The sequence below is a fragment of the Canis lupus genome, chromosome 17 (genome assembly GCF_011100685.1).
Source record: "Canis lupus familiaris isolate Mischka breed German Shepherd chromosome 17, alternate assembly UU_Cfam_GSD_1.0, whole genome shotgun sequence".
Classification (NCBI taxonomy): Eukaryota; Metazoa; Chordata; class Mammalia; order Carnivora; family Canidae; genus Canis; species Canis lupus.
The window spans coordinates 8,613,893-8,625,441 of record NC_049238.1 but is presented as its reverse complement, the minus strand read 5'-3'; the positions used below and the strand labels follow the sequence as shown (position 1 = coordinate 8,625,441).

The 11,549-nt window shown below is 47.9% G+C and overlaps 1 long non-coding RNA gene across 2 annotated transcripts; it reads left to right on the top strand.

Moving 5' to 3' along the window:
* The first annotated feature begins 296 nt into the window (after window positions 1-296).
* LOC111090497 lies at window positions 297-9,036 on the top strand. 2 transcript variants are annotated; one of them, XR_005372109.1, is made up of 4 exons: window positions 297-336; window positions 567-657; window positions 8,246-8,400; window positions 8,691-9,036. It is a non-coding gene; the product is annotated as an uncharacterized LOC111090497 (long non-coding RNA). The 2 variants fall into 2 exon arrangements; XR_005372110.1 differs by lacking the exon at window positions 297-336 and adding an exon at window positions 337-429.
* Window positions 9,037-11,549: the final 2,513 nt, after the last annotated feature.

The following is an 11,549-nucleotide window of genomic DNA, read 5'->3' as shown; positions in this document are numbered from 1 at the left end:
GTTAGTTTCCTTCCTTTTCAAATTACCTTTTTAGAATTTCTGAATGCGTTCACACCGAAAAGTACTGTTGAGAAGAGTGTCTTCAATTATACTTTGAAGAGAATATGAAACATATGGGAGGAAGATATTGATCCCAAGCTGCCAGAATTATTTTTGTGGAAGGAAAATTCGAATCACTCCAGACCCATACTGCGTTCTTTGCTGCAGGTGTGCCTGCAAAGTCTTTGACGCTATTAAGTTGAATATATTCATTATGACATAAATAGAATTCGGGGAGCTACTTCATTCAGGTTGGAGCTTTGAGTGGCACCATCTTCTGTAGAATCACTCCATTGGGTACGTATCAACACATTTGAAAATGTCAGACTGGGAAGAAGAAGTTTTCTCACTGGGAATTGAACACCTGGTGTGAGAAAATCTAACAGAAAGGTGATGGCAGAGAAAGAAGATTATAATTCGTATTCTTTCTATATAATATAGTCAAGCAACACTGAGCGAAGCCATAGCTCTTCCTCTTAACATTTTTATTTGATACATATTTAATGGCCTTTTGCAATAATCCACAGGGTATGTTTGCATTGAAATAGTAAATTCCTTAGATATGAAGAGATCAAGAGCCTTATAAACTTCATACCATGCAGCTCCATCTGCAGAGAGGTGAGTGGCTAGTGGGGACCGGGAGTCAGGATCTGTGTGTACTGTGGGAAGCAAGGAGTTGGAGGAAAGACCTGAGCAAATTGTTTGTTCTACATTGTGTGCCAGGCACAGCGTTCGGCACTTACAGGTATTATATCACTTGAACTTCACAACATCTTTGTGAGGGCAGAACTACTGTCCCATTTTAGAGATGAGGCAATGGAGTTGAGTGAAATTTAACTAGTAAATGACAAGGGTTAGCTTTGACCCCAAACGTGTCTAACTCCAAAGCCTCGCCTTACCCAGTGTCCCATATTGCACACCCAAGGACCCAGTGTCCCATATTGCACACCCGAGGACCTCAGATGGGCTCTACCCCAGCTTCTCCCTCCCTTTATGGTGGAACTACCTCCAGCCCAGGGAGGTGAAATACATCACTTCAGGTCAAATAGTGAACTCATCTTGAAGGCGGAAGCCGGAACCCAGCTCCCCTGATGGTGGTACAGTTCATTTTCCTCCATGTATCCCTTGTTGCAAGGGCCCCTGGATGTGGGCATTGCAAACCTGCTCTTTGCCAGTGATCTCCAGCTCAGGAAACAGGACTTGCATTTACCCACACACTACAGGCGACTGGAGTCCTCCGTGGCACCTCCCTCTCTGTCACCCCTACAACGGATACATCAGCACGTTCTCTCATCTCTACCTCCAGGAAGCCACTCACACCCCCAGCGCCCCCACTGCTACCTCCCTGCTCTGAGCCGCCACCAGCAGCTCTGGCATGACTGTGATGGCCTCTTACCAGGTACTCATCACTCCCAATGCTCTGTCTTCTGCATGGCAGCTTCAAGAGCATTTCCCTGGCCTCACTCATTCATTCACTCATTCACTCAACAAATATTTCTTAAAGCAGTGCCTGTTTTAAGTGGGAATTCCTTAGTGATAAAAATAAGCCAGAAGCCTCACCTCATAAAGCTTACATTTTAACTAAGGAGAAGTAACCGGGCAACTAGAAAAATACACAAAACATACAGGAAGTTGCATCAAGACACGTCCCAGGAAGAAAAGAAAGTGGGGAAGAGGGTGACATGTTAGAGAGGGGGGACAGTGAGACGGGAGAAGATGACGTGGCTGTGAACACCTTCAGGGAGTGAGGCGTGAGCTGTGCACACATCTGGGAGTATTTGAACACCTGGCTGAGAGAACACCAGGGCAAGGCCCTGAGATAGGACAGCATACCACACCGGGCGAGCGTGGTCCAGGAGCAGCAATGTGGCCAGAGGGCGAGAACTGGGAGTTTGGGGTGGGGTGGGGGAAACAGGAGAAGCCTTTAGAGGAAGGCCTTGGGCCAGAGTTACCCCTTGCTCAGCCCCTCACACAAACCAAACATTCTCCTGAGCATTTTGCATTTATTGATTATTCATTCTCACAAATGGACAACCCTCACAATACCATTTTTTTAAAATGCAAAATTGAGATTTGGAGAAGTTCAACGACAGGCCCAAGGTCACACAGAGCTGCCCTTGTCTAATTTCATTGCACTCTCCAGCTGCTTCTCTGTGGATCCGGGTTTGTGCTGTGCCACAAAGTCAGGACGTGGCTTCAGTAAAACATTCTTAGCCATAATGTCAATCGTGGGTTGAATTATGACCTCAGTTCTGAGTTGTAAAGAGCTGCTCAAAGCAAGCCGGGAGCCCGGACTGAAATTTCACCTTGGACTACAGCCAAGGTTGGGCTCTATGCTTCAATTAAGCTGAAAAGACCTGCAGCTCCATTTCCAGGGAGCTCAGTTTCCCTGGCGGAAAATGAGATTGGACTTCACCAACGGGTCTCTGGGTTCGAGGGGCCCTTAGAAGCTATGCAATCCAACATCTGCATCCAGATGAGTGAGACTAGTCCCAAGGAGGAGCCATGACCTGAACAGGGTCACCTACTAGGTCAAAGGCAGAGCTGGAACTCCCAGCCTGGCACCTTCTCCCCAGAGTGCATGCCTCCCTCTATGGCTCCATGGAGGGTGTGAACTGCCCTGCATTGGCTTCAAGGTGTTAACGTAACAGGGAAGACAATGAAAGCTTGGGCAGGGCTTCCAGGTGACTCCTTGAAGGAACCTTCCCCACCAGGCATGATGCTGGCTCCTCCTCGCACCAGGCAGTGAGCTGAACAGTGACTCCCAACTCCCGGACGAGTGCATGACACGTTATACGGCAAAAGTGCGAGCGCGGCTTGATACAGCAGAAGATATGATGAAGTTTAAGATCTTGAGCCGAGGAGCTCATCCAGTGTTATCATGGTGGGTCCTAAATGCACATGCATACCCTTGTGAGGCAGAAGCAGAGGGAGTTTTGAGACAGAAGAGAGGAGGCCATCTGACACCGGAGGCAGAGATCAGAGGGCTGGGGCCGTAAGCCAAGGAATGTGGAACCACCAGAAGCTGGAAGTCGCGAGGAATGGATTCTCCCCCACAGAATCCCCAGGTGGAGCCTGGTCCTGTATGCATCTTGATTTCAGTATTGGCCCAGTGAGACCGATTCCAGGCTCCTGGGCTCCAGAACCACGAGAGAACACATGTCTGTCCTTCGAAGCCACCGAGTTGGTGGCAATTTGTCACAGCAGCCAGAGGAAACCAATAATCCCTTAACTGCTAACTTTTCCATCTTCACCACCTCTTGCCCTGTTCCCTATGCTTTGCTTGGAGGCCTCAGAACCACCGCCTCCCAGCTCTCCTCAGCCACCTCCCTGCAGCTTCCACCTCCTCCTGCTGGTCACGCACCCTTCCCACCCCTCCCACCTCCAGAACCTCCCTTCCCATAAGCCGCTCCCCAGGGCCTCGTCCCATCTGCCGGAGACAACAATGGACCCAAAGCGTCTTCCAGCAGCACCACAAATCTTCATTAAGATCCTAACCATCATCAATGTGCTGGAACCGCCGTGGTCTGTTAGCACGCCTTGGTGGCAGCGTGATGGATGACGGCCCCGCTGCCCTCCCAGCTGCCGGCGCCTGGTGCTGAGTGTCCTGAATGCAAGTGCACGTGAGGGAGCTGCTGGCAGCAGGGAGGACGGGGTTGGCCAGGGTGGAGGTCCGCTGGCCCCTGTCACGCAGTCGGTAGCACTCTCCCTGGGTACTGGGAGGAGACGCCTGGCTAGGGAAGTCCCCTCTGTCCATGCAGAGGGTGTGCATCCAGGCCAGGGGGAACCCAGGCAGGCATACCAGGAAAACTTAGCACATCCAGTTAGGCCTGAAACTCAGATAAATGACAAATAAGTATGTCCCGTGCACTCTCCCGCATGTATTTATACAAAAAGTGTATTCCTTTTGTATCTGAAATACAGATGTAACTGGGTGGCCTGTATTTTTATTTGCTACATCTGGCCACCCTCAACCCGGGCTGGAGCCCCAACAGGCAGCCCTGGACGGTCCCCTCTGTGTGCCACGGCACAGCCTACCCGTGAAAGGGGCATCCGTCCAGGCCACTGAGCACTGCCCTTGGACAGAAGCCAAGGGGTCTGTGGCGTTTGGAGTCCTTGCCCGAATTCCAGGAACCTCAGGTGGGCACACCCAGGTCCCGAAGCTTGGGAAGGCTGGAAGACCTGACCTGCTCCAGGAGCGGTCGTGGAAAGCAAGAGACGCTGCATGACCTTCCTGCAGCTTGCTGATGGGCATGTGCTGCCCACGCAGAGCCCGGAGAGGCCCAGCCTGTCCTGAGGGAGGCACAGAGGATGCTACAGAAATTTCCACCCTGGACTCCCGCTCCCTGCTGGCGTGTCTTCACTGCACCCCCTCCCAGCCCTGGAATCAGCTGCTCATTCCCGACCATCCCTCACCTGCGGCACCCCCAGGCCCATCAGCACAGCTGCAGCTCTCCTGCCCTTTGCTTGATGTCCTCATGGTCTCCACCTTGGACCAGCACCCTCTATACATTTGCTCTGTTCCCCACCACCGCTTTCCTGGCTCCGGGACAGCGCAGGCTAGCCCGACACTAAAGCCCAAACCCACTGGCGAGGCATTTAGAAACCCGAGGTGTGTGTGCCCACCTCCGTCTCCCACCAGCCCACGCCAAGTAGCCAGTGCTGCAGGCACATGGGATGACAAGCTGTTTCTGGAAAGTGACCTGTTTGGATTCCTGCCTCCTACTTCTCTTTGGAATCTGGGACTCAGAAAATTAACAAGGGAAAAGCTTTGGCTAAGCCTTCACCAAGCAACTTAGCGCAGCAGGGCCTAGGAGGGTCTCTATGACACACCAGAGAAGTTTCTCGACCCCCTCCCCAAGGATGAAGATGCTATGGCTTTGGTCCTGCCTGGGGAAGCTGGTGATGGTCAACATAGAGCCTCCAGGACACCCCTGCCCTGCGCGGGGAGCCCTCTCCCCTCAGCCAGAGCCACAGAGCATTCCGACACTGGTCCATGATGACCCAGCCAGCAAGACATGGGGCTGAGCAAAGCGGTCCAACCTCAGAGCTCCCTCCTCCCTCCATCTTCTCCACTGAACGGACCCTCTGCTGGTCCTCACTACAGGTCATCTGTGGACAAGGGAGGACCAGGGAACCTGTGCTGCTTCTTACGGCTACAGTTATGCATCCCCCTCACCCGCAATCTCTGCACCCCGACTCCTCCCCAGCGTTCCCTCAATACCTTCGTCTTCCTGCCCGTAGTAAGGGGAGCTAGGCTGTCAGCCACAAATCCCAAATCTCTGTGGCCTAATGCAGCCGAATCCCCATCTGCCAGCCCTGCTTCTGCCGTTCCCTTCAACAGCTCTTTTTATTTTTTATTTTTTTTAATTGCCCTTAATCTCAGGAAGATGCATGAACAGACTTCCCCCGCACTGATCTCTACTTCAGACTGAACTGCACACACATACATCACTTCTGCTCACACTGCATGGGCACAAACACAGCCTGGTGACAAAAGAGCCTGGAGAGTGTGGTCCTGCCGTGTGCACCAGGGGCCAGACAGCACGGTGCTCGTCAGCTCTGGTGGCGCCCACAGTGGGCATGCTCGGCCCAACCCAAGGCTTCAGCCCAGTGGGGAGCACGGAAGGTGGGGGAGTGCAAGCCTCTGACAGTAAAGGCGGGATGCGTTTGAGTCACCTGGATGGCTCAGTCAGTTAAGTGTCTTGATTTTGGCTCAGGTCATGCTCTCAGGGTGGTGAGGTCAAGCCCCGCGCTCAGCTCCGCACTGAGCGTGGAGCCTGCTTGGGATTCTCTCTTCCTCTCCCTCTGCCCCTCTCCTGCTCGTGCTCTCTCTCTCTCTTTCTCATTCTAAAAAAAAAAAAAAAAAATATATATATATATATATATATATATATATATATATATTAATCGGGGGACCTGTGTGGCTCAATGGTTGAGCATGATCTGCCTTTGGCTCAGGTCATGGTCCCAGGGCCCTGGGATCGAGTCCCATATCGGGTTCCCTGCAGGGAGCCTGCTTCTCCTTCTGCCTATGTCTCTGCCTCTCTCTGTGTGTCTCTCATGAATAACTAAAATCTTTTTTTAAAAGAATTAAAAATAAAATATATTAATTAGTTAATTAAGGGGAGGGGGAGTGTGTTTGGCCCTGAGACATGGTTCCAAAGCACCCGTCTTGGAATCAAGATGTGTTTGGAGCCCCAGCCCTTCTACTTTCTACCCTCAGTAAAATATTATTTTTCTTGCTTCTGCTGCAAACTCCATTTCCCAAACCCATAAAACATGGCCCAAAATGTTGGAATATATAGAGCAGTTGGGGGTTAACTAGAGAAACTATGCAGAGTCGAGGACCCCCCAGACCGGCGTGGAAACATTCCTCTGTCCATACTGAGCCGGGCCAAGTCCGCCTTCTGGCGTCTGCTTGATCCACATAAACACGTTCACTGCGTTAACAATAAACCGGTGGGCGGGGGCCCTCAGACCTCACATCCTATCAAGAGCTGACCAAATAGAAATGACTTAGCAGGCCGGAGAGTTCAATATTATCACTGTTTGACTTTCTCTCTAACAAAACTTTGAAGATGTTTTCCTTTGGTATTAAACCACTTGATCTCAACTCAGGATTCAGTGGCCTCAACCGCCCTGCAGTTCTGCGGTTTGCATGAGTTGGACCAGGATCTGTTGCCGGGTTCTGGCATTGACTCGAGGTGGGCCTTTGAAGGCAGGAAAGAGCCTTGGCTGGCTGGAGCTTCAGGCGCGCCCCAGAGCACCGCGCTTGTGGAAAGAGGCTCGCTGGGCAGAACAGCTTGGCAGGCGTTCGAGACTGTTTCCTTCTTGCCTCATGACCTGAAATGAAACCAGCATAAACCAACAATGTAATCAGAGCATTGAGAGTCTCTCAGAACTGAATCCAATCTATACAATACCCAGGGAGGAATGCTGGGGTGTGAGAGAGGTCAATGTAAACTCTACTAGACACTCAGCCGAGACCCCCTGAGCCCGGTCCCAGGACCTAGGATGGGAGCCTGTGGGGGAATGATGCAGCTGGGTCCATGGTGGTGAAGATCTCGGGTTCTGGAGCGAGGGCACCAGCATCTACCTTCTGGGGTGCTCCTTGTTAGCTGTGTGGCTGGGATCACATAGGCTCCCTCCTCCCTCTGTGAGTGAGGACTCCCATTTCTAAAACGGAGCAAAATAGTACCTGCATCATCATGTCAATGTGAAGATTTCATGAAAGAAATTCAGGAAACTTTTCAAGGGGCACCTGGGTGACTCAGTCAGTTAAGCATCTGCCTTTGGCTCAGGTCATGATCTCGGGGTCCTGGGATTGAGTCACGTGTCAGGCTCCCTGCTCAGTGAGGAGCCTGCTTCTTCCTCTTCCTCTGCCCCTCTCTCCTGCTCATTCTTTCTCTCTCTCTTTCTCTCTCTCTTTCTCTCAAATAAATAAAATCTTTTCTAAAAAGTAGCTGGCATTTGGCAACTATACAATGAAATTAGCTGTCACTATTATTGTTTTTATTACCATTATTATCACAAGACGTGTCTCTGTTTGCTTACTGATGGTCTCCCTGAAGAGAGTCAGCGATCTGACTTGCCCCAGATCTTTGCTAGATCCCAGAGGTGGAGAAACCTTCCTGCCCTGGAGCTGCCCACAGTCTACTCCAGGAACAATGGAAGTAGAGAAGATTCTGTTTTGATCCAAGTAACTCAAGACCATGTGACAGCACAGATGTGAGCCCCTACCCTAACCTGTGGGCATGTTGCTGCCACACTTTTTTAGCCTGAAAAGACCTGTGGTTGCTCTTGAAGGAAACACACAAGCCCCAGGGTCCCTGTGTACAAGGGGAGGGAACAGATGGCACGTGGATGGGCTGATTGGAGGAGGCTTAGTGATGACTATGAACATGGACACAGATCCAGGGTGTCTGCTGCCACCAACCCTCTAAAGGTAGACCAAGAATACAACACTCTTAAAACTAGAAGACATTTCCAAGGAGGAAGTGGGTGCCTTGGAAGGTTCCAAAGAAACACTCACTGTTTTTGAGACCAAGATTTCCCATGTACAAGCTGTACAACTATAGAAAGTTACCTAACCTCTTTGAAAGTCATTGTTTTATACATGAATGAGAGTAATAATACAGCATAGCCTGCTGTAACAATTACACTAAGTGATGTTTGGTTATTTGTTTCTTTTTTTTAACCACAGTTGGTTCCACACCACAAAGAGTGTTAAACATATATCAACATGGTACAACAGGAAAAGTAAATCAACAATAAAGGGGAGAAACCAGGAATAAGAAGAGAAAAGGCAGGGGAAAGACGAGTCCATAAAACTCTATTCCATATGATCTTGGACCAGAGGTGAGTGATTTTTGCTCTGAACTTTCTAGTGACCAAGACAAAGAGAGAAACCAGGTCATTTGCAAAATTAGTGGTGTCCCTAAGATCCAAACAGGCTGTTGTTCACAAGTGATGCATTTGTTCTAAAATTCTTAGCTTCTACAAAAAAATGTCCCTAGCTGCTATTAACTGTTAGCACTACATGACTGTTGCCATCATCATCATCTTCATCATCATCATCATCATCACCTACTAACATGGTGGTTTGTTTGTTTGTTTTAATTTTCTATATTTTATTTTCTCATTTACAGTTGGAATTTTCACAGAACAGATATGAGTACTGCTCACTTTTTAAACAAAAAAGTACTGATTTGGAGATATTAAATGATACCACCCTCTTTACCCAAATAAAAACTGGAAGTTGAGATCCAACACCTATTCCAGACAAAATGTTGTAACAAGGTGGTTTTCAAGGTAAATGTGAACTCAATTTCATGGCCAAAGTCAGAAAATTTTTAATAAAAGAGTATAAAATAAAGCATAACTGAACAAAACAAGTATATTTGTGAAACATTTGCTTCAATTGTCATGTAAATAGAGAGAAAGACCTGGATCATTGCTATAGACTGAGGGTGTCCCACCAAATCTCCACCCAGAATTCACCTGTGGAAGCCCTAACCCTCAGTGTGGGCTTTATTTAGAGATGTGACCTTTAGGAGATAATTAAGGTTAAATGAGGTCAAAAGGGTGGTGCCCTGACCCAATGGCATTAGTGTCTTATGAGAAGAGACACCAGAGAGTTGGCTTGCTCTCTCCCTATCACGTGAGGACACAGAGGGAAGGCAGCTGTTTACAAGCCAAGAAGAGAGCTCACACCAAAAACCAACCCTGCTGGCACCTTGATCCTGGACTTCCCAGCCTCCCAAACTGTGACATCATAAATTTCTGTTATGTAAGTCCCCCCCCAGTTGTGGCATTTTATTGTGACAGGCTGAGCAGATTAAGACAGCTGTGATCTAAAGGACACTGTTTAGTGTCTTCCACGTTCAAAGAAGCGTGGAAGCTGCAGAGCAGATCAGCCCATCACCTGACCATCTTGACTGTCCCATCTGTTTAGTAGTCATCCAAGTGATTGACTACCTTTGAGCCAACATGGAAACTCCGAAGCTCACTCCTTCCTTGGCACTTAGTCTCTCATGGTGTGAAAAAATTCTTCCTTTGAGCTGAGATCTCTCACCCTGGGATTTCCATTCACCAAAACAATACCACACATGCTGAAGCAAGTGTTTTTCTCCCCACTTATCTATTTTGATGTTTTATTTGAATTTTCTCAGGGCCTTCCTCTTTGTAGACCTCTGGCCTAACCCCTGGTAGAGTTGAGGGAAAAACAGAGGCGCACAGGGTACAAACCTGGCATCTCAAGAAAGAGCCATGGATCTGATCTGGGGGCTCACCGGGTGTGAACCGAGAGAACAAAGCAGAATTATGTTTCAGATGGAAGCACAGTAGCTGAATGCACAAGGTGAGCAAATATCAAGAGGGTCTGCTTGAATGGTGGTCAGAAATCAGCACTGACAGAGGGACCACTTCATGGTCAAAGATAGAAAGTAGCCCATGATCTGGAGAAAAGTGAGAGGTGAGGCCTTCCAGCAGATATTTTTCTCAGTTAATTAGAAGAAGAAAATTCTTAAAAAATAAACAACTAGTGGCACCTGAAAAGGCTGCCTTCTACACAGTGAGCGTCCACTCGGAAAGAGGCAGTGTGGCGTAGGGAAAAGAACATGGGAATTAATTCAAATTTCTTTCAGAGGAATTAAGTAATTAATCATTGCAATCAATTAATTGCTCCCACTTACTAGCTGTATCATCTGAAACAAGTCACTCGACTTCTCTAATGCTGTCTCCTCATCTACAGAATTGATGCAATGATCCTCCATCTGTCTCTGACAAGGTTATTTGACATGGGACATAAGGACTGGGGGTGAGTGGGTATTGCATTATCTGTAAAGGATCGTACTAAGGGAAGAAGGGATTGGGTGTTCAAGTAAGAGCTGGATAAAAAAAAAAAAAAAAAAGAGCTGGATAAAAATGGCCACCTGTGGCACCTGGGTGGCCCAGTGGTTGAGTGTCTGCCTTTGGCTCAGGTCGTGATCCTGGGGTCCTGGAATCAAGTCCCACATCAGGTTCTCTACAAGGAGTCTGCTTCTTCCTCTGCCTATGTCTCTGCCTCTTTCTGTGTGTCTCTGATGAATAAATAAATAAAATACTTTTTAAAAATGACCATCTGTTGGGGCTGTAACAGCAGAAATGTCTGTCCTGTTGGAAAGGATCTGCAAACTCCCCCACAGGTCTCCCATCATGAGAAGCCATGCGCTGCTCAGTTTGAGCTCACCTGGACTAGGTCAGTCCATCACCTCATTTCTTCTGCCAGCAAGATTCCCAAGTCATGGCCATTTCAATTTCTATACCAATTTAAGTTGCTTTCCTTGTGAGCAAGCCCTTATAAAGCCTCCTATTTACCAACTCAAACTCACTTTTTAAAAATTACTCTGCCAAGAATTTTGCACTTGTCACCAATCTTAGTGACAAGTTTCTCAAAAGGACTGGTACACTAACTAAACAATTTCATGATAAAACTTAAATTCAAATGCCATAAAAAGAAAAGTGGGCTGCTGTAGAATCAGTTTTTCTGGATGTGAAAGCTCAGCTCTATCATCATTTATTCATTATGATATCTCAAGTGAATTTATTCTCCAAGCCTCAGTCTCTATATCTGTTAAATAGGTATAAAAAATAACCAACCTTGAAAGTCTGTGAAGATTATCGTGGTAAATTTATTAAGTTGTGCAGATTATAGACAACTCATATCAGACACCTATTATAGTACTTGGTTCACAGTAGAATTCACAAATTTTTAATTAACTTTTATTAAATTATACTACATATATGAAAAGTGCTCAACTTTTAAGTGTACAGCTCAGTGATACCAAAATGATTGCATGTATATCAAAGTGAATGTATCTGTGTGACCAGCATCCAGATCAAAAAATAGAATATTACCAGCACCCAGAAGTCTTCTTCACACCTCCTCTGGATGCTGCCCACCCCCCAAGGGAGCCAACATCTTGACTTCTCTCACCATAGGTTCGCTTTGCCTGTTTTTGAACTCT